Below are 27541 nucleotides of genomic sequence, written 5' to 3' on the forward strand. Positions count from 1 at the left end.
TCCGAGTGGCTCTTTCACTGTTTCAGGTTGCTGACCCCTGCTCTAGACCAAAACCCCCAAGGGGGCTGCAAGTGAGCAATTGGGTTTGGGCCAGGAACTATGGGCCAGGGAATTTATGGGTTCCTGGTCAAGTAACCAAGGTATCCGGACCCCTATCTTATGAAGTGGGATTGGAGGGAGGGCGACTGGTCAGAAGACACATCGACCAACTCAGGAAAAGGTTTCCAGAATGGTCACTAAGTGAAGACTGTGCCATAAGTCCCTCCTGAGGTCCTCAAACTGGTACCCAAACCAGCCCAAACCAGAACCACCAGGGTTTTCCCTTCTCAGCAAAAGTTGATTCCGAGGAAGAACCAGGAAGCTCGGAAGTGCAACATGGAGCCCCTGACCAGGTGAGACAGCCGAATCTCAGCAACTGCTGTGCCTACTCTGCAGAACAGACTGACTCTGGGGTGGGCCAACCAGGTGAGGCCATCCAGAGTGTTTCAATCCCCCTGGACAATGGAGCACAAGGGGACATGGGTCTACCCAGCCCACCGGGTAAGCTGGTAGACCACAAAGTGAGGGGAACTCCAAGACGTTCCTCCAGGCCACACAAACCTCCAGCATATCTCACAGATTATGTTGTGAAATAAAGTGACAATTGTACCACTACCTACGGAAATTTGGGCATTGTGAAATTGCCTGTACTGTTTCTAAGCATGTTCATTGAGACGTTGTTTAATCTCTTAGTAGTCCTTACTACATCGGCAAGTGTTTAGCCGTTGTTTAATCTTATTGTAGTCCCTACTACAATGGCACGTCTGTAAAGTTGGCTTAATGTCATTCTAGCCACCTTGAATTTATAAGCATTATTATTTATTATTGTGTTATTATTTTATTATGGTTATTGAGAGTGATTCATAAGTCTTGACTGTTGTCAAGCTTATTAAGGGGGATTATAGCCTGATCTTAGAAGGGAGGGGTGTTATGTATTGGGCTTGTGGTACTATACCACATGCATTGCTGGAGAACTAACGGTTCTCCAGCAACCTAGACAGGCAGTCTCTGGTCTTGCAATTGGTCAGCCCCAGGCGGCAAGCAAGGGTTCAAACCTATTGGCTGCTACCTTAGGGTTAGGCTATATATTGTGGCTGGGAACGGCCCAAGCTCAAGTACAGTTCCAGCATGAATAAAAGAATGAGTTTCTCTGAACTCAGCCGTGTGTCTTCATTCCTGCTCACCAGAGCCCACGACTTAATACGGGGATAAACAATATGGCGACTGCTTTAGAAAGAAGGTTGCAGTTTATTGAAGAGGAGAGCCAGACAGAAAGATGGCTCTGGAAGAAAGAGAGAGTGAGCAAGAGAGAGCACATGTAGGGAGTGGGTTTTATACCCTCTGGGTATAAACAATATACAACAATATACCTACCCCTTGAGGTTGTTTCCTGTTCCTGTTTGAGGCTTTGTATTTCCTCTGTCGTGTATTTTGACCTGAGTCTGGGTGTGCCTTTCTGGTATTCTGATGGTGGTGGGTTAATCCTATTATGTCCCAAGGGTCATATCCTGCTTCCCTGGAGCTGTGGCTGATGACTCTTAGATTTTTGGTGTTGATTCTAGGAATATTTCTTCCTAATCCCAGTTTCCTGATTCCAGTCTTTCTGACAAGATTATCATCTGCAATTCTGCTGGCTTCTGCTTGGGGGAAGGAGACTTGGGACTATTAAGAAAACTAGGAATGCTTTTCTGCCTCTTTAAAATCCTTTGAGGAAATATATTCTTCTGCCCTTTTAATATTTCCTTCTGGGGGGGGGCTGACTTCCCACACAGCCTCCAGGCTGAACTCACAGTCTCCTGGCTTCTAACCTGGTGCCTTAACCACTAGGCCAAACTGGCTCTCTCAGTAGCTTTAGTAGCTTTTGTGGCAGCCATATGGAAATAGTTTCAAGTCAATGCATTCTTGTTGGGTGGCTTTTCAACATGCCAAGCTAGCCTGCAGTTCTGAGGTTCACTAGAGCTGTTCCATTCAAGCACTAACCAGGCCTATTACCTTCTCCACTCAAATAATTCCATACAAATTTTAAAATGGAGGCATATTAAATGTCAGCCTTCGAGGAAAAGGCTGATATGCTGCCAGTTCCCCATGACTTTTTAAAACAGTAGTTTCCACAAGATCAGGCTCCAGGTGACAGTGAGCCCAAGAGAGAAAGAAGAGCAACTGAGTGATGGAGCAAATTATTTGTGTGCCAAGTTCTCACCAGACTCAAATTCCACCACCTCCAGGTGCGATTAAATAAGATTCTAAGTCAAAATTGAGGTAGAATTACTACTGACTGCTGCCGATTAATATAAAAAGGACTGTCAACAATGTGGCTCATTGCCGGAGATAAATAGCACGGCAAAAATATCATTTAGTCAGGTTTCTTTTTGGGGGGAGGGGGCTAAAATGTTTATAAAGATTGTAAATATGGATGTATGAAAAGAGGTAAGCTAGAAAACCAATAGTTTCTCTTTTTTTCTATTCCATAGTTTTTGATAGTTTAACTATCAAACTTATCTACTTTCTTTTACTGATATGTGCAAAAACATCAAGTAACAATACAATGGGGATCTTAATACTAATTGGTTTAAGATCAAAACTTTATAACAAATAATTTGACACAATCTCTAGTTTTTTTAACATTACATTCAGTTCTGGATGAAAAAGTCAAGTTATCTAATCTATTTTTGAAAACCTGAAGTGATGGAGCAACCACACAACGTTGACATCCTAAATAGTAATTAATATTGAAATACTTTTCTTATCCTCAACAATATTAACACTGGAGTGTTAGTCATCTTCAATCAATATTTCACAATTACTGTATTGAGATTGGTTTTTTTTTTCTTCCATTCAATTGTGTTGGGTTGTCAAGAGACTGCCTGGAGAAATCCCTGCAGTTTTCTTGGCAAGGTTTTTCAGTCATGGTTTGCCATTACCTCCTTCCTAAGGCTGAGAGGAAGTGACTGGTGGCTCAAGGTCACCCAGTTGCTTTTCTGCCCAAGTTAAGACTTGCCTGAAGCCTTAGCCCAGAGGTAGGCAACCTTGGCTCTTTTATGACTTGTGGACTTCAACTCCCAGAATTCCTGAGCCAGCACAGCTGGCTCAGGAATTCTGGAACTGAAGTCCACAAGTCATAAAAGAACCAAGGTTGCCTACCCCTGCCTTAGCCAAACTGGCTCTCATTGAGATTTACAACAATATAATAAAAAGAGAGAAAATGGTTCATTTTAACTGGTTTACTCAGACTACTAAATATGGTTTTCTACGTAAACCACAGCTGACTGAATTTACACAGTATGCAAACCTAAAGTCAAAGACAGAAATGCTGCAAAGTATCAAGGCTGTTTCTTGTTATCCAGGTAAAATAAATTTTGCATCCCACTGAAACGAGGAGCACCCATTATGAATTCAAATTCGACTTATTAAGAACAGTGGCGTAGCGTGGGGGGTGCAGGGGGGGCCGGCCGCACCGGGCGCAACATCTGGGGGGGGGAGCACTCGCACTCGGGAGGGATGGAAGACGCGCCGAAGCGCCCTTCGCGCGGCTGGAGTCCCGCGGGGGGATCCGGGGCTGAGGCGCACTCGGGGAAGCAGCAACTCACAACCAGCTACTCTTGGGGGACGGAGGCACAAAGCCGGCCAGACAGGGCTCGGAGCCATCCCAGACCACAGCTGCACTTCCACCTTTCCCAGGGCGGCCCCCGCAGACGGAGCGCAGTGCAGGGCACCAGCATGCCCCACTGCCAGAGAAGCGCCCGCCAGTGCGGCCCCGACTCCCTCACCCCGCGGCAGGTGGCGGCGGCGTAGCGGGGCTTGCGAAAAGCGGGGCGGTCGGCGGCGGCTGCTCCCGGCGCCGGGCAAGGGCAAGCAGGGCAAGGTCGCTCCTGCTCAAAAGCAAGAGTTCAGTGGCTGGCGAGGCGCTCGCGCGGGGCTGTCCTGGGGCTGGCGGGCCGAACGGGGACCGGCCTCCCCCTCTCCGCGCTAGAGCGGCCCCCGCGGTGGCGGCCCGGCGCACGTGGCTGAGGGGGCGGCGGTGGCGGGAGGGGGGTCAGAGGAGCGAGCCGAGCTCTCCCGGGGCAGCAGGTGCGGGCTGGTGCGGCTCCAGGCTCAGCCGCAGCTCCGGCCAAGGGCTGCCAAGCTCACGGGGCATCGTGCCGGCCCCCTCCCTCGCTCCCCACGCCAGGATGCGCCCCCGGCGGAAGCCCCGGCCAGCCGCAGTGCATGCCTGAGCGAGACGGGCAGCTGCGCTGGCGGGTCCTGCTCTCTTCCAGGCATCAGAGGTAAGAAAGGGACGGCGGCGCCCCCAGCCGCCCACCCCCCGCCGGCTCCGAAGTGGAGGCTCCGCTGCGCCGCCTGCCTCCTGGCACGGCCTCGGGTCCCGGCGCTTCTGCCGCACGTGAGGAAGGGGATGCCGGACCTTCCCCTTTTTCCCGGGGGAGGCGTGGGTGGGGGGTGTGGCGGACGCCCAGGATGCGGGGCTCCCTGCGGCAGACTCGAGTGCTAAAATCCACGGGTTAGGGGGCGCAAATTACTTGCCTTGCCCCGGGTGCTGACAACCCACGCTACGCCACTGATTAAGAACTTTACTGCGGGCAAGTCCAAAAGAGTAAGTCCAAGTCTTGAGAAAGAAAGAGATTTTTTTTTACAATTTCCAGTGCTTTTTTTTGTAAAAAAAAAAAAGGTGCCGGAACTCACACATGTCATACAACCCATCTTACCTACCCTACAAGGTTCCATCCAAAAAAGATGCTGGAACTCCGTTCTGAGCCTTCTATGAGAAAAAAAAGCCCTGACAATTTCTAAGACTTTTCCTCTTCCACTGCAAGATTTCATAACGGGTTGAATTTAGTTGTCGGCTGGCAGAAGCACGTATACCGCCCTATATCTTATACTCCCGTCCGAAGAACGAAGATGCAAAGTTACATACGAAGCGTTTTGGAAACCCGCGTTTCTTACTCAAAACTCAAGCCTTACGAGGTCAGCCGGAATTCCCCCCCTTTAACGTGGCTGCTCAAACTGCAACCCGTGTCTCCCCATTAGCTGAAAGATTTCCAGCGCTTTTCACAAACGGGTCGGACGTTAGCCTTCAGAAGAGACTCCGATCCCCCCCACATACCGCCGCCGCCGCCGCCGACAGCGAGCAACCACGGCCGGCCCCGAAATGGCCCGCCTTGACCTCTTTTTCAAGTTATTCTTACCTCTCGGCTCCTGACTCCACCCCTTTTTGGAATCTTTGCAAACCCCGCCATTGTGATCTCACCGGACGGATACAATGAAGCGCTCGGGGCGCTTAGCAACAACAACCCGGGCGGGGGGGGGGGCGGGCGGAGGAGGCGTGGCTTTGGCGCAACTACCAACTGTTGCCCAAGGTGGGGAGGAGGCGGAGGTTCGCTCGGTGGAGGAGCAGAAGGCGCGGGAGGCTTGTCGGCTTTCGCCGGCGCTGCGGCTTGCTTGAGCCTCTTTTGCTCTCGGTGGAGGGGGAAGGCGGACGGCAGCGTCGCCTTGGCCGCTTGAGCCAGGTAAGGGAAGGATGGAGGGCGAGAAGGGAGGCCGGCAGGCCAAGCCGGAATGAATGGGGCGAGGAGAGGCGGAGTTATGGACGGGCGGAAGAATGAGGGGAGAAGAGAGAGAGAGAGAGAGACTCCCTTCTTCTTCTTCTTCTTCTCAGACCCGCTGGGAAGTTTGAGGGCGATTAGGGGCTGGCTTCTTTGTGTGGAAGCTGTTTCCCCCCCCAACACACACACACACACACACACACCTCACCTCGCATATGGATCTGGTTTGAGCTGGGCGGACCGGCGGCTTCCAGTTGACCTGCTTCTCCTTGTCATGCGTTTTTCTATGATGATGATGATGATGATGATCCTGCTTCTCCTTGTCATGCGTTTTTCTATGATGATGATGATGATGATGATGATGATGATCCTGCTTCTCCTTGTCATGCGTTTTTCTATGATGATGATGATGATGATGATGATGATGATAATAATAATAATAATAATAATAATAATAATAATAATAATAATAATAATAATAATAATAATAATAATAATTTTATTTATATACCGCCCTTCTCCCGAAGGACTCAGGGCGGTGAACAGGGCAGATATATAAAAAATACAAAAATAACAAAAGTTAAAAGAAAATTAAACATGATGATGATGATGATGATAATAATAAATAATAATAAATAATAATAATTAATAATAATAATAAATTTGCCCTTCTGGCATCCAAACTTCTCGCCGCGCCAGCCCTCTTCGCGTCGCCTCTAGCGCTGGGCAAGCGTCCAGGACTGCACCGACTGTCGCCCTGCCTTGTCCGCGCGAGTTGTTTTAGCCCTCCCGATCGGCTTGGCGGCAGGCTGGGAAAATTGGCTGCCTCTTCGCCACCCGCTTTCGCCGCAAGCCTGGTCTGGAGGGAAAGAATTGGCCCTTAAGAGAACTTGGCTCTCTTGGGGAAGGAACCTCAAGGCACCGGCAGAACAAGATTCCAGAAAAGGGGGGCGTGGGGGGTGGTGGCGGCGGCCCGGGAATCCTCTTTTGTTAGGGCTTGGTTAGTTTTCTGACTCGAGGGAGTGGGACGCGGGTGTGTGTGTGTGTGTGTGTGTGTGCGGGGGGGCAGAGAACGGTCGAATACCCAGTGCAGTAGCAGCTCATGCAAGCTGAATATCGGAATGGGGTTTCTTTTTGGGTGGTGAGGGGTGGGGGTGGGGGTGGGGGAATTGCTTCATTTTTATTTCTGAATTTGCGGCACGAATTGGTTTGGAAGAAGAGGGCAGAGACGCAGCCTGGGTGGGCGAAAGAGAGCCCTTGGTCCGTGACCTTTTCGGGCTGCTTTTGCCGAGGGTGAGATTTTCTGTTGTTGGGAATCCTTGGGGAAGGAGGAACGCGTCCAGGGATTCAAGCAGGGGTCTTCAAACTTGGCCCTTTTATGACTTGTGGACTTCAATTCCCAGAATTCCTCAGCCAGCTTGTCTGGCTGAGGAATTCTGGGAGTTGAAGTCCACAAGTCATAAAAGGGCCAAGTTTGAAGACCCCTGGATTAAAGAGAGAGGCATAATAGTCTCTCCCCATCTGCATTTTGATAGCGGCCGAATGGGCAAAGTCGTGAAATCTAACGTAACTTTTTAAAGATTTCCCTACCCTGGCTTTGGAGCCATGCCGGAAAGAAAATTTGAAATTCTGTAGATCTAAGGATGAAGGTGCTTGAACCTCTGCTTGTAGAAGCAGGACAAATACTTTCTTTACAATGCGGGATTGATTTCTTTTAATTTAAAGACTACGGTAGACTCCCGGCTAGCTGAATAGCTAGAAATTGCTACACTTGCTGTCATCTGATGGTAGAAATCTATGCTGATACGGTACATTCTGTATATACTTGCTGGAAGGGTGCTGCATTAATTTACGTTTGTGCTATATGCAGGCATGTTTTATACATATGCTGTGAGAAATCAAAAGCATTCCTATATTTTATGGGTTTGTTGCCAAACCTGGTAACAGTTAAACAAAGCATTTTGTCCTTACGGCACTGGGGGTTTTGTTAGTGCTTACAATTAAAATGGTAAGAGATACTGTACTTACAATTATAGAAATAAGCTGATAGTTTTCAGCAAGAATGCCTGCGTTTTCAAGTACATTTCTTTGAGGCTATATGTGTGTGTAGTCATCTACGTCTGCAGCAATACTCGAAATACTTTGTAAATGTTGCTTTTTCACATCAACTCTGTGAGGTATGTCCGCTCAACATTACTGAGGTGCATTCTTATTGAGCATGACAGATAGGTTATTTGAGCCTTAAGTAGCCCTATGCCAGGGTGATCTCTATGGTAGCTGATTGCATTTTCAGTTTAATAGATTCTAATTCTATCATCTCTATCAATAAACCAGTGTGGGGGATGAAGTAAGAAAGTGGATTATAACCACATAATGGTTAAAAGTGAAACAGGCTGGGTGGGTGATGATGCATTTTTGCAAAAGATTGATGAATTTAAATGTACCTCTTGTGTTTGCAAGTGCTGTTTGAAAAGACTCCAGGAAGCAGGCTTTCTCACCTCCCGGGCTTCCATTTTAGATTTTCATTTGTAGCCAAGAGATTTAGAAAAGTTGGCTTGTCATTTCTGTGATCGTTTAAAAATGAAACATGAAACTACACTATAGCTTAATGTTTGAGTTGTAGTTGGTGGGAAGTGCTTCTGAGAAATGGATGAACCTGTCTCACGAGTATGGTAATGGTTGCACTTCTGCCCAATTAGGATGTTGAGTCATTTTCAGTATGACTGTAAATTCTTTTGGCATTTAAAGAATATTAGATCAGTTGCCTTATCTTCTGCTAGTGATGTTAGTTTAGCGTGCCTGATGTAAATTAGCTTGGTCTTGTTTTGTATATCAGTGTTTGACAATGAGTGTGCCAGTGTGCTGCTTGTACTGTTGAGTTGTGGACAATATGTTGTCTTGCAAAGTAGTGGTTAATTCATCTTACAAGAGCAGCAGAACGGGATTAGGGTGAAGTTGGGTTATTTGGCACATTTTGGCGTACATGTCAAAATGTGCCAAATCTAACTGATGCTGTCCATGTTTCAGTAAGGAATGCTGAATATAGCAACAGTGTAACTAAGGTTGGTAGCTTAAGTGATCGCTTCTCTATATTACTACAAGGCATTATATGAAATTGATTGATTAACTAACTTGATTAACCCATTATGATGCCAGTTGGAGGTCAGTACCCATCTGGTAATGACCATGGCATGTTAAATATAAGAGATGTAAATGCTAAAATTAGAAAATGAAATTAAAGAAAAAATAGATATAGATCTAAAATATGTTCTAGAACACAAGACTTTGTGCCACATAGAATTTGAGGCCATAGGAAAATAAGATTCTGTAGGCTGGTGCTAATTGAACATTATATTTCCATAAATGGTGATAACAGAAGAAATCAGCACTTAGTTTGGGGGGAAAACTGTGCTACATTCTAATTTGATTGGGACTGTGCGGAAATCATGATAGGTAACAGACACAAAGTGATAGGCGGGGAAGAAGATGAGAGAGTAGAAAAAATGCATCAACTCATTTGGAGATTCAAGAATGAATAAAAAGGTGACTGGTGACAATCTGCTTAGAAAAGAGAAAAATATAAATCTAAAAGCAAAATTGAGTCAATTGTTTAGGGATGGAAGAATGACAGAATTAGAGAAGGATGCATGGGGGATGAGATGCAGTGATGAAGTGAAGGAGGCTATGGGTAGGAAAATCAGAATGGAAGAAAGGTAATTGCAAAGAATGTGCTCAAGGGGGTAAGGCATGGTTAAGGTTAAAAAAGACAGAAAATAGAGACCGATTCTAATGGAAATAACATGTTTCCTAAGCGAGTGAAGATGGCTAAACAAGCCCTCAGAAGAGTGAATGGAATTAAAAATGAATTATTTGCAATGAAACTGAAGTGGAGGAATATTCAAATGAATATTTTAGGAATGTTTATGGGAAGAGTGATCAAAGAGTGCAACTGAAACAATTGGTTTAAGCTTTTGTGTCAAACGATGATAGAAAGGAAATCTTACATATGATAACGTTTGAAAATCATGAGACTGCCAGCAGAGATTGTAAAAGCTGAAGCAAAGAGTAAGTACTTTGTCCTGGAGTTCCTATGTGGCTTATTTAATACAGGTTTGTATGTGGAGGCTCAATCTGTGCCTGATAATCGGAAGAAAGTTTTCTCGTATATGAAAGGCAAAAAGTAGCAAGGGTGAATCCAAAAATTACAGAGGGACTGGTGAAAGTGTACCCGGGAAAGAGTTTGGCAGGATTTTCATCTGAAAAGCTAAGAGACAAGACAGTCAGCAGAATTTGGGAAATGTAATGTGGCTTCATGCCAAGCAAGAGATCTGTGGACCAGATACTTTTCCACAGGTCATTGAGAAATATATGAAAGCAACAAGAAAATGTACTGAATATTGTTGATTTAGAGGAAGCGTAAGAAAAAGGCAATTGGCTTAAATTATGACAGTTGGTTTTTTTTTTATTGAAAAGTTTTTCAATACATTTTATCTTTAACAAACCCTCCCCACCCCCTCCCACCCTTCCCAACCCAACCCTCCCTCCCTCCCCTTCCACCCTCCCCGACTTCCCAGAGCTAAATACAAGGTATAAAAGTAAAAAACAATCATAAACTACCATATGCTAACAACAATAAACTATTAGGTCTATCGCACTTTAGCTCTTATAAAATGACTACAAGCAATATAAATACCCCATCAATACTTATTCAAATGCTAAATGAAACTTTTTAGTCCCATATTTATTCTGGATGTAATCAATCCATTTTTTCCACTCCACAATATATCGTTGTTGAGAATGGTCTTTCAAATACGCCGAAATCTTTGCCATTTCCGCCAGGTTGGAAACTTTTAAAGTCCATTCTTCTATAGTCGGCAGATCTTCCTTCTTCCAGTATTGCCCTACTAAAAGTCTTGCTGCCGTAATTAAGTTCAACATCAACTTAGTGTCCACAACAGTAGTATCAGTAATAATGCCCAATAAAAACAATTGCGGACAAAACTTTATCCTTTTCTTAAATATCTTCTGCATATTCCACCAGATTTTAATCCAAAATGCTTTAACCTTTTTACAGGTCCACCATATGTGAAAATACGTTGCGTCTTCGCCACCACACCTCCAGCATTTAGGCAGTTGTTGATGTATGGTTTGAAATTGAGCCTGGAGCTGGAGTTTAGTGCCATAAGAAACAATCTTTTCTTGTTGGATTTTCTGTATGGCTATTGCATTTTTCCAATTTTTTCAAGCTTTGAGGATTTAAATAAAAAAGGCAAAAAAATAATCTGGCCAGTGCACTTATTGAACACTCCCCCTTTATCCAGACTCCTCTGTTAAGCTACCGTAATCTTTATATGGAAATACGAAAGGAAGAGTGAATAGTAGGCTTGGTGGATCAGAGATGTTCACTTCTGCCCAACACTTTGAAAGCTTCATCTCTCTCTACCTATGAAATGTACTGAACTGAACTCCACGTTATGCCACATTTCTAGTTCAGCTTCCTGTTGAATTACTAAAGTAAATAAAGAACACTCCAGACTGAAAGTTGGAACCATTCTGCTGCCTTCCTCTTTTTCTACTGGAAATGCCAAATTTCACAAGAGGCTGTGAATGTGGGAGGGATTTGCCCTTGTTTGTTCTGCAAAGGAGAGTTCACCTTCAATAATGTTCCCTGGTGGGATAAAGTTGCTCCAATCAGGGTTCCTCCTATCTGGGGTTTGAGAAACAACAGACCTGGGAAGTCGGGGGGTGGGGGGTGGGGAGGGAGGAGGGAATGGGGGAGAGGGATAGGGAGGGTTAGATAGGGGTGGGGGAGGGGGGATTAAAGTTAAAATGTACTGTAAAACTTTTTAAATAAAAAAAGAGAAACAACAGACCACTACTTCACCGTAGCCAGTGACACCCCCCCCTTGATGGACTGGGTGTCCATTGCAAATTTTTGCCTTCCAAAGTCATAATATATTCATATGCTGTAGCTGGTTGAGAGATGGTTGACTTGCTAGGTACTAGGAGGTCTGTTAAGAAGCGGGAGTCATGAAAATCTTTGAATTTTTCTCTCCTTTTATTTATTTTATTTATTTATTTATTTATTTTTATTTTTATTACATTTATATCCCGCCCTTCTCCGAAGACTCAGGGCGGCTTACAAGCTTAGCAGTAGCCTTCATTCTATGTATATGCCTGCTTGTTAGGGCTTTCACACACACCCCAAGCGGCATTATTACAAAGTCAGCTTAATTGCCCCCAACAATCTGGGTCCTCATTTTACCTACCTCGGAAGGATGGAAGGCTGAGTCAACCTTGAGCCTGGTGGGATGCGAACCTGCACTAATTGCAGGCAGCTGGTGTTACTTAAGGAGGCATCAGCCCACTGCTCCACCAAGGCCTGTCCCTCCCTTTCCTGTGCCTACCTGATGCAGACCTATATTGAGCAGCTAGAAAAAAAGTTAGAATGAAATGTGGGAGGAATTATATTTGTGTTTTTCTGATTATTTATTTTTTCTGTTTATTTATATATCCAATTTAGAAACTGCCATCTCACTCGGAGATGTACAATTAAATTAGGAGGCAATTATATTAGGGGGTAATTTAATCAAGAGTAGAATAAGTACAATTAAGTTTAAAAGGCTGGGGTGGGGGAGGCCTTCAAAGTGCCAACCGGGCCCACAGCTTTGTGGTCCTCTGTGAGCCCCAAGCAAGTCAATAGAGCTGGAACTTCAAACATTTCCAAAGGGCCAGGAGAGTGGGGGCCAACTCACCTCAGGCAGCAGAAGGCTCAAAATGGGAAGGCAATGGCAGAGAAGAATTCTTTTTTTTTAATTGAAAAGTTTTACAGTACATTTTTGGATACAAAAAACCCCCCTCCTCCCCCTCCCCTCTCCCCAACCCCTCCCTCCCCTCCCCTCCCCCCCTCCCCAACTTCCCAGAGCTAAATACAGGGTATAAAAATACAAACAAACATAATCTAGAATATGCAAACAATAAAATATTAAAGTCTATCGCACTTTAACTCTAAGTAAAATAACTACTAACTAGTTATACATCATATAAATCCGCTACTTATTCAAATGCTAAGTGAAACTTTTTAGTCCCATATTTATTCTGAATATAATCAATCCATCTCCTCCATTCCACAATGTATCTCTGTTGCGATTGGTCTTTCAAATACGCTGAAATCTTTGCCATTTTGCCAAGTTAGAAACTTTTAAAGTCCATTCTTCTATAGTCGGCAGTTCTTCCTTCTTCCAATATTGCGCTATTAAAAGTCTCGCTGCCGTAATTAAATTCAACATCAACTTAGTATCTATAACAGTGGTATCTGTAATAATACCCAACAAAAACAATTGCGGAGAGAACTTTAACAGAGAAGAATTCTTTTAACTGGCGGGGTCCACAACATATCCTTGCTGTGTGACCGAGTGGGATGGGCTGACATAATGGGGCAAAGATGGTTCCTTAGGTAGCCTGGCCCTGTGCCATGTAGGGCTTTAAAAATGATAATGAACCCTTGAATTGGATCTGGAAGAAAACGATCACCAATGCAGCTTGTGCAGACCCGCCCTATGTTTAGGGCACCCAAGATTGCTCACATGGCCACATTCTGTACCTGCTAAATAGAGAGAACATAATTCAGCGGCTTTTTTTTATTGAAAAGTTTTACAATACATTTTTAAATACAACCCCCCCATCCTCCCCCTCCCCCCTCCCCAACCCCTCCCTACCCTACCCTCCCCCTCCCCGACTTCCCAGAGCTGAATACAGGGTATAAAAATACAAACAAGCATAATCTAAAATATGCTAACAACAATAAGACATTAAATTCTGTCGCACTTTAATTCTCCATCGTGAAAATATTAATAAAATAACTACTAACTAGTTATACATCATATAGATCCACTACTTATTATAATGCTAAATGAAACTTTTTAGTCCCATATTTATTCTGAATATATTCAATCCAGCGGCTTTGAAACATGCTGCATATGTCCTCATCTCAAGTGACATCAACAACAAAAATCAAGGGTTGCCATGGAAAACATATTTAGTGATGTGTAGGAAACATCGCCCTTGTATTCGGAATTACAAAATAGTAATAATAATAATAATAATAAATAATAATAATAATAATAATAATAATAATAATAATAATAATAATAATAATAATAATAATAATATAATGCTGCAACCATAGTTTTCTTTGGCTGCAACATCTTGATATGTGTGATGGCAATATAACCCCACCTATATATGTTACCACACATGAATTGCTTCTGTCTTAAACTGAGGAAAAATTCATTTCACCCATCAGTTGTCATGATAGAAAATGAATCTGTTTCTTACCTGTCCTATAAAATTCCTAATTCATTGCAATACAGGTAGTCCTTGACTTATGCCTAGCCATTTGAAGTTACAATTTCCCCCCTCCCCACAAAGGTACTTATGACCCAGTTCCAAAATTTTGATGATCCCCTCATGGTTACATGACTGCATCTCATGACCTTGGCAACCGGCCTGCATTTCTGGCTGTTTGCAGCATCCCATAGTCACATGGCCATGATTTATAACATTTTTGTTGAAAACCTGTGTTGACTTCTGGCTTTCAGCAAAAATGCCCTATAGCAAACAATGGGTTTGCTTAAGGATCACAGCTGCACTTAACAACCATTGTAAAAAAGATTGTAAAACTGGGTTGGTCACATGGGCGATCCGCTTTAGGACTAACACAACTTACAACTGTAATGGGTAGACTTCCTTATGGATATCTGTCTATACATGCAACCTTATTGATACCATAACACAGGGGTCTTCAAACTTGGGCCCTTTAATGACTTGTGGACTTCAACTCCCAGAATCCCTCAGCCAAGCATGCTGGCTGAGGAATTCTGGGAGTTGAAGTCCACAAGTCATAAAAGGGCCAAGTTTGAAGACCCCTGCCACAACAGGTTTTGTCTTATAGGCCATATTATGGACATTTACTCCATGACATGCTATTTTACTTCATTTTTGCCTCTCTAACTGTCAGAAGAAAAGCCTCTTCTCATTTTTCCTTGTTTTACTCATGGCCACTAAGAAAAAGATCTCCATAGTGTTCTTCCTTCTTGTTCCTCCAGGTTTGAAATTTCCCCCTGGTTTTTCCAATGCTATTTCAATGCCTTCTAACTCTAGTGAAGTCCCTCCACTCCCCCCCACCCCCACCCCATGTAGGAGACATTTGAAGAGATCAAATCTCTTAGAGTTCCACTAAGATTGATTTTTGCTTGACCGTAAGCACATATTGCCTGAATTCCTTTCTTCCTATATACGGGTCGTCCCCAGCTTAAACCACTACTGTAGTTTAATGCTGCAGGATCCAATCTAAGCCGGTCCCTGGGGCAAAAGGTGTATTCTTCCAAGATTTCAGGCTTTGCTGGAGCCCCATCATCAGGGAACTTCCCTCTCCCCAGAATATGTGCAATGACGAGAGAGAGAGAGAGAGAGAGAGAGAGAGAGAGAGAGAGAGAGAGAGAGAGAGAGAGAGAGAGAGAGAGAGAGAGAGAGAAGAAGAAGAAGGAGGAGGAGGAGGAGGAGGAGGAGGAGGAGGAGGAGGGAGGGAGGGAGGGAAGGAGGGAAGGAGGGAGAGGGAGGGAGGGAGGGGAGGGAGGGAGGGAGAGAGGAGGGGGAGAGGGGAAGGAGAGAGAGATCTTTCCTGATGAAGGGCTCCAGCATGAGCCTGAAAACCTGGAAGAATAAACCTTTGATCCAGGTGACCTACTCAGATTAGATCTTGGAACATTGTCCTGGGACCTGTATATTTACCTTCATTCATTTAACGACCCTACAAAGCTACAGTGGCACTGAAAAAAGGGACTTATGAGGGTTTTTTCCCCCATACTTACAACCATTGCAACCGTTACAACCATGAGATTAAAATTCAGACCCTTGGCAGGTGGCATGTGTGTATGACGGTTGCAGTGTCCCGAGGTTACGTGACCACTTTTGCAACCTTCTGACAAGTGGAAGCCAGGTTCACTTAACAACTGTATTACTAAGTTAATAACCGCAGTGATTCACTTAACCACTGTGGGAAGAAAGATTGCAAAATGGAGCAAAACTCATATAACAACTGTCTTGCTCAGCAATAGAAATTTGGGGCTCAATTGTGGTTGTAAGTTGAGGACTACCTGTGGACTTCTCAAAGCTTGTTAAGTGCCTATGATCTAATGAGTAAGTACTATACTGTCCTTGATTGTTTTTTAATAAACTTTTTATTAATTTTCCAATGTTACAATTATATCTTTGTTTGGGTTACAATAAGTTTATTACGTACAAATGTATATTAATACAGATTACTATCCTTGATTGTTACCGATGACTCAATCTCCTGACCGTTGAAGCTCTTCAGAATGTTCCCTCTGCTACTATTTCTAATTTTCTTTCTTTTTGTTTTTATTGCGCTTTTATTGCCCTGAAGCTTATCTATGTATAAGAAATTTATTTGCAGCCGGGACAGGTGGTGAGGATGCAACAGAGTGAAAAGAGAGGTGTCTGTTCTGTACTTCTCCCAATTCTGGAATTTAAACTAAAGTTCCCCTATCTTTTTCTCCTGTCTTCACAAGCTACTAATTTTTTTAACAGCCAATATGGTTATATGGTGTTAGGGACGCGGTGGCTCAGTGGGTTAGGACGCTGAGCTTGTTGAGCAGAAGGTCGGCAGTTTGGCGGGTCGAATCCCGAGTGCCACGTAGCAGAGTGAGCGCCTGTTACTCGTCCCAGCTTCTGCCAACCTAGCAGTTTGAAAGCACGTAAAAATGCAAGTAGAAAAATAGGGACCACTACGGTGGGGAGGTGGTAACAGCGTTCCGTGCGCCTTTGGGGTCTAGTCATGCTGGCCACATGACCACAGAGACGTCCTCGGACACGCGCTGGCTCTTCGGCTTTGAAACAGAGATGAGCACCAGCCCCTAGAGTCGGAAACGACTAGCACACATGTGCGGGGGAAACTTTGCCTTTACCTTTTATGGTTATATGGTATTTGCATTATGTATATCACGTGTCATTACATTTCAAATACATTTAAATACATAGTTGTTTTTTTTATAGCTAGTAATAAGTCTTTGATGAATGATCAGCCATGACCTTCGAATGGGCCAAATATATAACAACCCTACTGTGGCCAAGTATGATGGCAACTTACGGCCACTTTTTAAAAGATAAGAACAGCTAAATCACGTAAAACATAAAACATTTTTATCTAAACAAACAAAAAAAGTTCTTCCAGAGTCCAGACCAAGCAGTATGGCAAATCAAGATAGAAATTTGAATAAGTAGGCTTTTAATTTTCCAATCAGTCACTGGGATTCTACCTGATCATAATATATTTTCATATTTGGGCAATGGACTTCTTATTATTGCACATGAATAATCAAATTGCTTGTAGTTTTTTTAAACCAACACTAGCCAATTTTTTTTCCCTTTTTCATATTTGGAACAATGTTCATTTTATTTTTGGCCTACTCCAAACTGGCATTCTCTTCATTTTGCAGACTAAATGTTTCTAATCCTTCCAAACATAGTTTGTCAATATTCACACTTTATTACAGTACTTTTACAAGTGTCACCTTGTAGTGTGTGAATAAGATGCAAATTCTGTGACAGATTTTTTGTGAATCTTAAAAGTGCATAGTTATATCCTTTGTGTCAAGGCAGAAAGCTATAGTGAAAAACGTTCCGTAAGTTCCAAAAGTTAAAGTGACTTGTTATCTTTTGCAAAGGTGCAAAAATGTGTTAAATGAATTTATGAACAATGGTGCATACTGCTGTACTTTTAAGTGTTACCTGCATCAGGATGGATAGTTTTTTTTCAGCGAAAGTATGTCCATCCATACGCAATTTGAAATTGGTTTATGTGGTTTATAATCTGGATAGCACAGTCAGTGCCTGGTTAAGTCTTGGAACTGTATGTTGGAAGAAGGCAGTCTCAAACAGTATCCATACTGTTGCCAAGAAACTTACTTAATTGTTGTTTTCATGTGATCAATAGGAATCAGACTTGTCTTCAGAATGTTTACCTATCAAATATAGATGTTCAGCTATGTTCACTTTTTCTTGTATAGCAGAATAGATCTTGCCTGAAGCTAAGCTAAAGGTGATGTTACAATACGTACAGCTTGCCCAGATGAAGTGTTCCTGTGGTCTGTCATGGGGATGGATCCAGATTAAGCTTCCTGAGTTGGAAAGCCTCCTTTTGTAATGTGGGAAGCAGGGGTATTCTCTAATGCAGGGCTTTTCAACCAGTGGTACAGGTACCACCTGTGGTACCTTGGCACCTGGCAGGTGGTACCCGACCATCGTAGAAAAGTGGTAGTGGGGGAGGGGAATGAGCTGAACCGGTAGCACCACCGGACAAGCCTGAGCGAGAGATGGCTGGAGCCACAGGGCTGTCAGGGCTCAGCTGGAGCTCAGCACTGATCCTGGCGCTTCTGCTGAGCCCAGAAGAAGCGTCGATCAGCTGGAATGTTGCAGCATCTCCAGGGTGATTTACATTCAGATGCTTGGCAACTGATTCATATTTATGATGGTCACAGTGTCCCAGGGTCATGTGAAGTGACCAAAACCTGCTGCAACCACCCAGCAGACGGGGGGATAAAAAACCAAACACCCCCCCACCCCACCCCTACTGCCAATCCTCAACAGAAATGCTCACAACAATGAAAACCTTGGACAGGAGGAAGAGCGCTGCTGGGTGGGCAGATAGGTGTCTTGCTCGGCTGTGGCTTGGGGGGCACTTTTTTCATTGCCATTGTAACTTCAAACAGTCACTAAGCAAACTGTTGTAAGTCAAGGACTACCTGTACTTCATCACTTTTTTCCTCTTTTTTTTGGTCATCCAGTTTTTGACACCTTGCTAGGCAACTGTTGGTACTCGGATGTTGCCATATCCTAAAAGTGGTACAATGGGTGAAAAGGTTGAAAAGCCCTGTTCTAACAAATACTGGGGGGAAAGCACCCTCCACCTCTTCCTCTTCAAAGTCTTTTCTTGATATTTGCAAAGTGAGGTGAGGTGTGGGCTGTTCTGAGCAGTGGCTGAGTTGGAGCTGTGTCTGCAGATGGAGCCAAAAGTGGCAAATGCCACAGATGAATCTTTGGAAGCATTCCTTGCAAAATGTAGCTGGCTGTTTTAGCTGGTGGAATGAAAATTAGATAACAGACCTCTGCTTATGAATTTTGATTTGAGGAATGGAATTTTCCTGTGGGAAATCCAATGCTATTATCTTGCTACTAAGAGCAGGAGACCAAACAAAAAGTTTACCATAAGGGTACCTGGCTTTTGATCAACCATCTGAAGGTAAAAGTAGAAAGCTGTGTCATAGCCACATAATTAGACTCTTTCTTTGTTGCGGCTCTGACCACATGCCAAGCCCATCATTTCTCCTCTCCCACAAGTACAGAAATCTGGATTGCGGTGAGACTCATCTGATCTTGGGCAGAAGAGAGAGACAAGCCATCTGTGTGAAAACCTTCAAGCATCAGAAGTATTGTTAACGTACTTTGGGATTTGGGGGATCTGAACAACTTGTTTATAACAAGGACTGTTAATCTTTTCAGGCCCCAGAGCACCATTGTGTAATCTGCATGATCTCACATAATAGCAAATGCTTTCCCACTAATTGCTGTAGATCAAGTAAAACTTAAAGACAGTCTCACTGTGTTACAAAGAGGCTTGTTTTCTGTTAGAGAACTGGCAATGTTTTATGCAGCTCTGGAGCAAACTCAGTGAACACCGCTTTAAAAACTTGTGGAAACTTTAGGAAGATTTTTAAAAGCTTTACTTTAATAATAGAAGCATCTCACAGTTATTCTCACAGTCAGAGCAACCTTGATGGAGTAGGATATGGGATTTTGGACTCCTCTTCCCTCCATCCCGCTGGATTTTATTAGCCCTAATAGTTACATATTAGCCAAATTTGTAGAGCTGACCATCTCACAGAACGTGACTTTGGGCAGCATACAGTTGAAGCACAACACATATGAAAACAAGAAATGTAGAAAATGCAAAGTTCAAATTAAAAAATAAAGATTATAAAAACAAATTCACAAACCCTAGGCAAGGGGAGAATAAAATGGCTACCTCAGCAGTGGAGCCAACTAGACAACCCTGAGGTTTCTCCAGGAAAAGAAAGAATACGCTGCTTTATCCATTCTTCTCCATAGCACCAAACAAGGTGTTTCAAAACAAAGTTCTGAGTGATTTATAAAATCAAACAAATCTTTTTTCTTCTTTTCATTTATCTTGCCTTACATTTGGTGAGTGAGTACAAAGGGTACAGGACTTGTTTTGTAACAAATTGTACTTTTCTTACAATTAAATGAGCATTTTGTTTTAAAAAAAAACCTCTGAAAACACAGCTAGCTTAATAGACATAATGGACATAGCACAAAATTCATTCCATCATTGTGAAGCTTTTCAACACGACTATTTATATTTTGAATATATTTGTTAATTGGCCTTTAGAATATTTGTTCAAATGGATTAAGAAAAGTTTAGTGATAATCTGCTCCAGCTACTTCTCAGGACTATCCATCCACTAGCAAACGTGAGGCCACCAGCAAATAAATAGTGGCCCTATAGAATGCTACAAAGAACAGCAAAATGTTTACAAGCTCTTGACATTTTATTTTCCTACTCTATTATACTTCGAGTATACTCTCTCTTCAGAGAACATTCTTGTCATCCTTCTAGATTCTTTTTACTTTTTGTCAAGACCAGGTGGGTCCGTCTTACCCAGTTACGTGAGCCTCTCTATCATTCCTTTCATCCCATTTCATTTGATTCCTCATTGCTTTGTGCATTTTTGTCTATTCATTTTTCTACAAATTAGATACAGATTTTTTTAAAAAATTCTTCCTTTATGGTCTCACCCCGCTGTTAAAAGTTTTTTTGACTTTCTACCTTTCTGGCTTCTTTCAATTACCTCCACTCTCAGGTTAGAGTCTTTTTGCCTCACTTTGGAAAGCTCTTCAATCTTTGCTGCCTCTTCTCCCTTGCCAGTATTCAGGGTGTCTCCTGGTGAGGATTGATGTGCCTAGAATATTGGATATTTTTAGGACTGCAGTGGGAAAATAGTTCTGTGCTGTAATGGCTGCTTTGTACCTTAGGCACTTTTCAAAACTGTTACTAAGGTTACTTTTGCAGCACATTTGCTGGAGGAAAAAATATCTACAGGTTGAGCGTAGGTGTAAAAGAAAAAAGTGTAGATTTTTTCCCATTTTCAGCTTACTATATACAGAGCAATTGCATATTCAACTCTCTGCTGAAATTTAAGAAGTTGTCCCGAATGTACCAAAGCACCAATATATCAGAATCTGCGGTTACTCAGATGCCAGTGAATTTATTTCTCAGCAGTTCCAGTGCCTGCCCAGTGATGAGATAAACTGGAGCGACATCTGAATTAGATTCCCTATCCTTAATTGAGATTATGGTATTTATAGTATTGTTTAGAAAATGTTTGCACCATTTTTAAATGGTAAATGTGGGGTTGAAAGGTATACATAGATTAGTCAATGAACCTAAATATCTTACAGAAATTTAAAAAAAATCCTTTATGTATTCCCATGAGAGAATATGGAGTTCTTTCCTAATGGAAAAGAAATGTTTTAAGAGGGCAATATCCTCCTTATCATTGTTTTAAATCTAATGTATAAATGCATATTAGCAAACCTGATAAAATTGTAATCCTAATTCAGATTTCCATTCTTTTTTTTGTAAAAAAAAAAAGAATTATGTTAGGTAATGCACTGTCATCAAGTACAGAGATATTCTGGATCTGCGCAAAGTGTTCTCTCCTTAGGTTTAATAGGATAAATTACTATGCCACACTAATGGTCGGAACAACCTAATCCAATTCCAGCTATTTATAAATAAAACACTACCGCTATCTCAGTTTTACTTGGAATTCTTATTTTCTATTCTAAGTGCAGGATACAAACATAAATCGGCTTAGAAGTTAAAAAGCATTAGGAGTAGATACAGAACTCAGAGTTAAAATGTATGATTTATAAGAGACATGTCAAACTCGCGACATCACGTGACATCGTGCAACGTATGGGGACAGTTTTGCCATTGCCGGCAATGGGATGGGCATGACTTATGTATGACGCATCCGGCCCGTGGGCTGGCAGTTTGACACTCCTGTTTATAAGAATGTGCATGAAATATGAAAAAAACATTTCAAGCTTGGGAAAAAACATTCTTATTCAGAATGCTTCTTTAGAACATTCTGAATTGGCAGCATTTTAATGAAACACAACTGAACACCTTGAATTTTCTGAAACCTTTAAAAGAATGCCCTTGGTTCTTTGTTTTACCTTAAGGCCAGAGAAATTGGGTTGCAATGTAACCAATTTTTACTTACTGGTGGAACTATAGAGAAGTTGTTCTGGTTTTGTTTTTAATGAAAATGTTTTTAAAAAAAATTCTCATAGAAAACGAAGCAAATTTTTAAGCAGTTCCCCCTCATAGTCTGTATGCACAAATGGCCAAAAAGCCTAGGAAACAGCAACCCACAGTATGATTCATTTCAGCAGAGCTTATAAACATAGTAACACAAATACAGCTATCAGGCTGTTTGCTTGAAGATACTTTTCCTTCCTAATACACAGTTATAGAACACATACCTGCATTTAGCAGTTTGACAGCAGCACTTAGCAAGCAAAGGTATGAAAACCCAAAAGTGTGAACAAAGTGCACATGCCAAAGCGCAACAATAATGCAAATGCAATATAGTCTCTTGTGTTTTACAATTTAGAGCCTACAAATTTCAGAAGCATTATTAGGAATATTTATGTAATGTGTACAGAGCGCATATTCCATCATCTAATGGCTATTTTGCTAACACGTTCTTCAAGCAAAGAAAAATATGCCTATATATACATGGATATCACCAGATGGAGCACCTAGAAGTCAATCTGACAATATGATTTATAACAGGGATTAGAAGAGCTCGGTTTTAACAACATAGGTGTGGCCACAGGTTGATTGTGGAACACACAATGTGCAAGTTTCAAATTGAACTAGAGTGAAAAAAAACAATTACCCAGTTTCCACAATATGCTCTTGAACAGGGGTGTCAAACTCAATTTCATTGAGGGCTGCATCAGCATTGCGGTTGCCCTCAGGGGGCTGGGTGGGTGTGGCCTGGGTGGGCATGGCCTACTGGGTGGGCGTGGCTAAAGTGTGTATGGCCTACTGGGTGGGCATAGCCAGCTCTACATTGTTCGCATCAAGGGTGCCTATGGGGGCCTGGGCAGGAGTGGGACAGATCTGAGGGTCTCTGGCAGGAGGAGGGTCTCTGGGCCAGGGCCAAGGCAGTGGGGGCCGTTCCCTCACTGTTTCCAGGATGGCTTCGCGGGCCGCATGAAACCACTTCGCGGGCCAGATCTGGCCCCCAGGCCTTGTGTTTGACATGTCTGCTCTTGAACATACACCCACCATTTCCAAGGAGAAGATCAGGAATTACTTTGCAAGTATTGACTCTCATTGATAGAGAATGCAAGAAAATATGGAATAAAAAAAGAAGTTGTTAACAATGAAAACAAAAACAAATTGCCAATGGCCAAGAAACGGAAGAAATCAAACAGGAAGAGAAGAGGAGAGGAGAGGAGAGGAGAGGAGAGGAGAGGAGAGGAGAGGAGAGGAGAAGAGAAGCCAAACCCAAGAAAACAAAAGAATTTTGGAAGGAACTTAACAAATCGTTTCAGAGAGCTGCCTATAGAGCAATATAACAATATTAGTAAAGATACTGGGAAAAGAACATGGGAAAACAGGAAACTCAGAAGACCTGCAAACTCAGAAGGATGTTCCAATCTCAGATTAGTATGCTAAAGGATGTCAGTGGATCTGAGTCACAGGATCAATCATAGGTAGAAGAAGTATATACAAATTCCATAAAGTAAATATACCAACATGCAAGATATCTTAAAAGATACCATATGGGAGGAGAGCCGCATTAATCTATGGTGCCAAAAAGCCAGAAGGAGTCTAGGGGGTGCCTCCTCTGACTAACAAACTAAGATATGTTTTTCCCCTTATTGCGTTGGTAATGGATCTCACCTGTCTTTTGTCAGTCATCTTCCTTATTCTCTATAGATTGGGAAAAGCTAAGTGTTTAAAATTGAAAGAAGTAACATCAGTTACTTGCGCTATGCGGAATACACTACTCTCATAAAAATCGATTGTGTTTTCCATGCAAAAGTCAAGGAATTATTGACTCTAGTTAAATGCAAATATGTAACAACATAACCTAAACCAGCAAGATGCAGCTTATTATGTGAGCAAAAATGAACAGCAATGTGCTATGACACATGTATTTTTCTCCTGATCAAACTATGCAGAGAGAGTAGCTGAATATATATTGAGGAAACTGGATTGGAAAAAGATGAGCATAACTAGAAGAATCATCATCAGTGCGCCAATGACTCTACTATGCTAGCCAAAAATGCAAATGTTTTGCAAGGGCGAATAATGAAAGTCAAGGAGCAGTATAGGGAAAGAAATAGGACTGTGATTAACTATAAAGTACAACAGATCCAGCAACTGAATAACAATGAAGACACTGTAGTGATGAATAGTGTTACCATTTTAGGATTAATTACCAACTGTACAGGGCTATAGAAGCTACAGGGGAGCACTTGGTAGGAAGGCCTTGCAACAGATGCAGTGAAGGCCTTGTAACATGCTCAGATGCTGTGGTGTGTGTCTAGTTAACATGCAGGCAATGCTAAACAGGTCCCCTCTACTTTACAAGCTATGCTTGAAAACTTAAAAAAAACAACACCCCAAGCATTGTGACTCTTAGATTGTTTGAATAATGCCACTCAAAATGGTCCTCTTTAGCAGCCCTAGAGCTTGGAATAACACAAGTGTTTTGGAATGAAATTCTTGGAGCATGGGTGTTTTGGTCAGAGCTTGAAATATTGGAAAACATGTGTTAAGCTTGGAATGTTTTGCAGGCTCTGCTTAGCCTAGGCCTGAAGTTGGTAGTTAAGTCAAACCTCGTTAGTAGTGCTGTGCTGTGTCTTTTAGATCAGGGCTTTTCAACCTTTTCACCCATTGTACCACTTTTAGGATATGGCAACATCCGAGTACCACCAGTCGCCTAGCAAGGTGTCAAGAACTTGATGACCAAACCAAAAAAAAGGAAAAAAGTGATGAAGTACAAGTAGTCCTCGACTTATAACAGTTTGCTTAGTGACTGTTTGAAGTTACAATGGCACTGGAAAAAGTGCCCCCCCAAGCCACAGCCAAGCAAGACACCTGCCTGCCTGCCCACCCAGTGGCGCTCTTCCTCCTGTCCGAGGTTTTCATTGTTGTGAACATTTCTGTTGAGGATTGGCAGCTGGGGTGGGGTGGGGGTGTTTGGTTTTTATTTCCCCCCCCCCTCTGCTGGGTGCTTGTAGCAGGTTTTGGTCACTTCACATGACCCTGGGACACTGTGACCGTCATAAATATGAATCAGTTGCCAAGCATCTGAATGTAAATCACAAGACCCTGGAGATGCTGCAACATTCCAGCTGATCGGCGCTTCTTCTGGGCTCAGAAGCGCCAGGATCAGTGCTGAGCTCCAGCTGGACCCTGGCATTAACCCTGGCTCTTCTGCTGAGCCCTGACAGCCCCGAAGAAGCGCTGATCCTGGCGCTTTCGCTGAGCCCTGCAGCTCCAGCTATCTCTTGCTCAGCCTTGTGCGGTGCTGCCACAGGTTCAGCTCATTCCCCTCCCCCACTACCACTTTTCTAGGATGGTCGCGTACCACCTGCCAGGTGCCAATGTACCACAGGTGGTACCCGTACCACTGGTTGGAAAGCCCTGGTTTAGGTATACCAAAGCTGTGGGCTAGGCTGAAAAGCTGAAAGAAAGCATGAGGGCGGCTTGCATGCTTACTGCTGCCAAGGAAACTACCAGGAGCTGCTCAGGAGTCAAACTTGACTTGAGGAAGACTTAACTGTTTAGAGTAGAAAAGTTTTCAGGTTCAGTCCCAGATATTTCCTGGATTTCTTTTAATCATTCTTTGAAAACTGGAAAATACTGCCTTCTGCAGAAGAAGGAGGGATCACTGATTCAAAGTAAAATAAGTTCCCCATTAACACTTCTGGAAGCTGCAAAGGGACCTGGAGAAGGAGAACATCAAGAGGATGAAACAGAGGAAAATGGTGCTGGAGGAGATCAAGCTACAACTTCTTTGGATGATCCTAGAGAGCAAAGAGTAACGCGTGCTGCTTTAAAACGAGCAAAGAAAATAAAAGAACAAGATCAGCAAAAGTCCTCAGAATCTTCACAACGTACATATAGCCAAGCTGTGGGAGGAGCACGGCCTAAAGAAGTTAGTCCTATCAAAGCTGTGGTCCAAGAGCTTGTGGAGGATATGCATGGCAACTAAATTTTTAACCTGGAATGTTAATGGATTAAATTCACCACAGAAGAGGAAGAAAGTTTTTCAATATTTAAAACAATTTAAGATAGATGTTATATGTCTGCAAGAAACGCATATTAGAGTTTTGGATCAAAAGTACTTATTGAACTCGAGGCTGGGTATGCAATTTGTTGCTTCTGCAGAGAACAAGAAAAATGGAGTGGTTGTTTATGTTAAAAGTGCCTTAACAGCAGACTTAATTGAAGCAGATAAGCATGGAAGATATGTTATGATTGAGCTGTTGTTAGAAGGTAAAAAGACGCTTTTAGTTGGATTATATGCACCTAACCAACAACAAGCTGACTTTTTTAGCTTACTTCACACAAAGCTTACCCAGTTGGATTATAAATCTTTTATTTTTATGGGGGACTGGAATGGTGTTTTGGATGTACAGTTGGATAAGGCTGGAGCTTTTAAGCGCATTCCAAGTCATGCTAGACTGCCTAAATCTTTTTTTGAAATGAAGGATGACCTGGAATTGCGAGATATTTGGCGTGAGAGACACTTGCAGGAGAAGGATTATACTTTTTATTCTGACAGACACCAATCTTTTTCAAGGATTGATTTTATTTTGTTGACTAATGATTTTTTTTTGAGAACTAAAAAGGTGAAGATTTGTGCAAGAACTATCTCTGACCACAGTCCAGTTTGGTTCGAGATTGATAAGGAGAAAGGAGATAGGCGCTCGTGGCGCGTAAATGAGAACTTGTTTAGAAATCAGAGAAATGTGGAAGAATGCAAACAGCGGATGAAGGATTTTTTTGAGATTAATATGAATAAGGGTACCTCTATGGATATGGTTTGGGATGCTAGCAAGGCCTATATGAGAGGGGTGTTGATATATATATGAATAATAGACATAGACGTGCAGTGGAAATTAGAAGGAAAGAACTGGAGAATGAAATAAAGGAAAAAGAAAAGGCTTTGATTTTGAACTCAGAGGATGTGAAGATCAAGGAGGCTATTAGACTGCTAAGAGGACAATTTGATAAATTAATGGCTGATCAAGTGGCGACCAATCTGCGGTTTGCTAGGCATAATACTTTTTGCAACGCTAATAAACCAGGCAGATGGTTAGCTTATAGACTGAGGAAAAAACAAAGGGCCTCTAATATAGATAAGATTGAGTATAAAGGAAGGGTTGTGTTTCAACAGAATCTTATTAAGGATGCTTTTGTGGATTTTTATTCAAAATTATATACCAAAGAGGAAATTAGTGCAAAAGATATTGATATATACTTGGAGAATGCTAGCATCCCGGTTCTTACGCAAGTACAAAAAGAGGGGATTAATCAACTGATTACAGAAGAAGAAATTTTTACAGCAATTAAGGAACTGAAGGTGGATAAAGCACCAGGCACGGATGGCTTGACTGCGGCCTATTATAAAAATTTACAATTAGAGATGATAAAACCGTTAAAGGAATTGTTCCAGACAATCCAGAGGGGGGGAAAGGTGCCACCGTCTTGGAGAACAGCTTTTATCTCTTTGATTCCGAAGGAAGACCAGGATGCTACTCAA

At 42.6% G+C, this 27541-nt stretch overlaps 1 protein-coding gene across 4 annotated transcripts in view; it reads left to right on the forward strand.

The window, feature by feature from the left end:
- Positions 1 to 27541, forward strand: part of RAB11FIP4 (RAB11 family interacting protein 4) — a 236946-nt gene that overhangs the window by 169598 nt on the left and 39807 nt on the right. Inside the window, exon 1 of one of the 4 annotated variants that reach the window (XM_083353613.1) lies at positions 5410 to 5543. The exons of the other annotated variants lie outside the window; for them this stretch is intronic. The gene's annotated coding sequence lies outside the window, so the exon portion shown is untranslated. Of the gene's footprint in view, positions 1 to 5409; positions 5544 to 27541 lie in introns of those variants that run through there. 4 annotated transcript variants of the gene reach the window in all.

The sequence above is a fragment of the Vipera ursinii genome (genome assembly GCF_947247035.1).
Source record: "Vipera ursinii genome assembly, chromosome: 2".
Lineage (NCBI taxonomy): Eukaryota > Metazoa > Chordata > Lepidosauria > Squamata > Viperidae > Vipera > Vipera ursinii.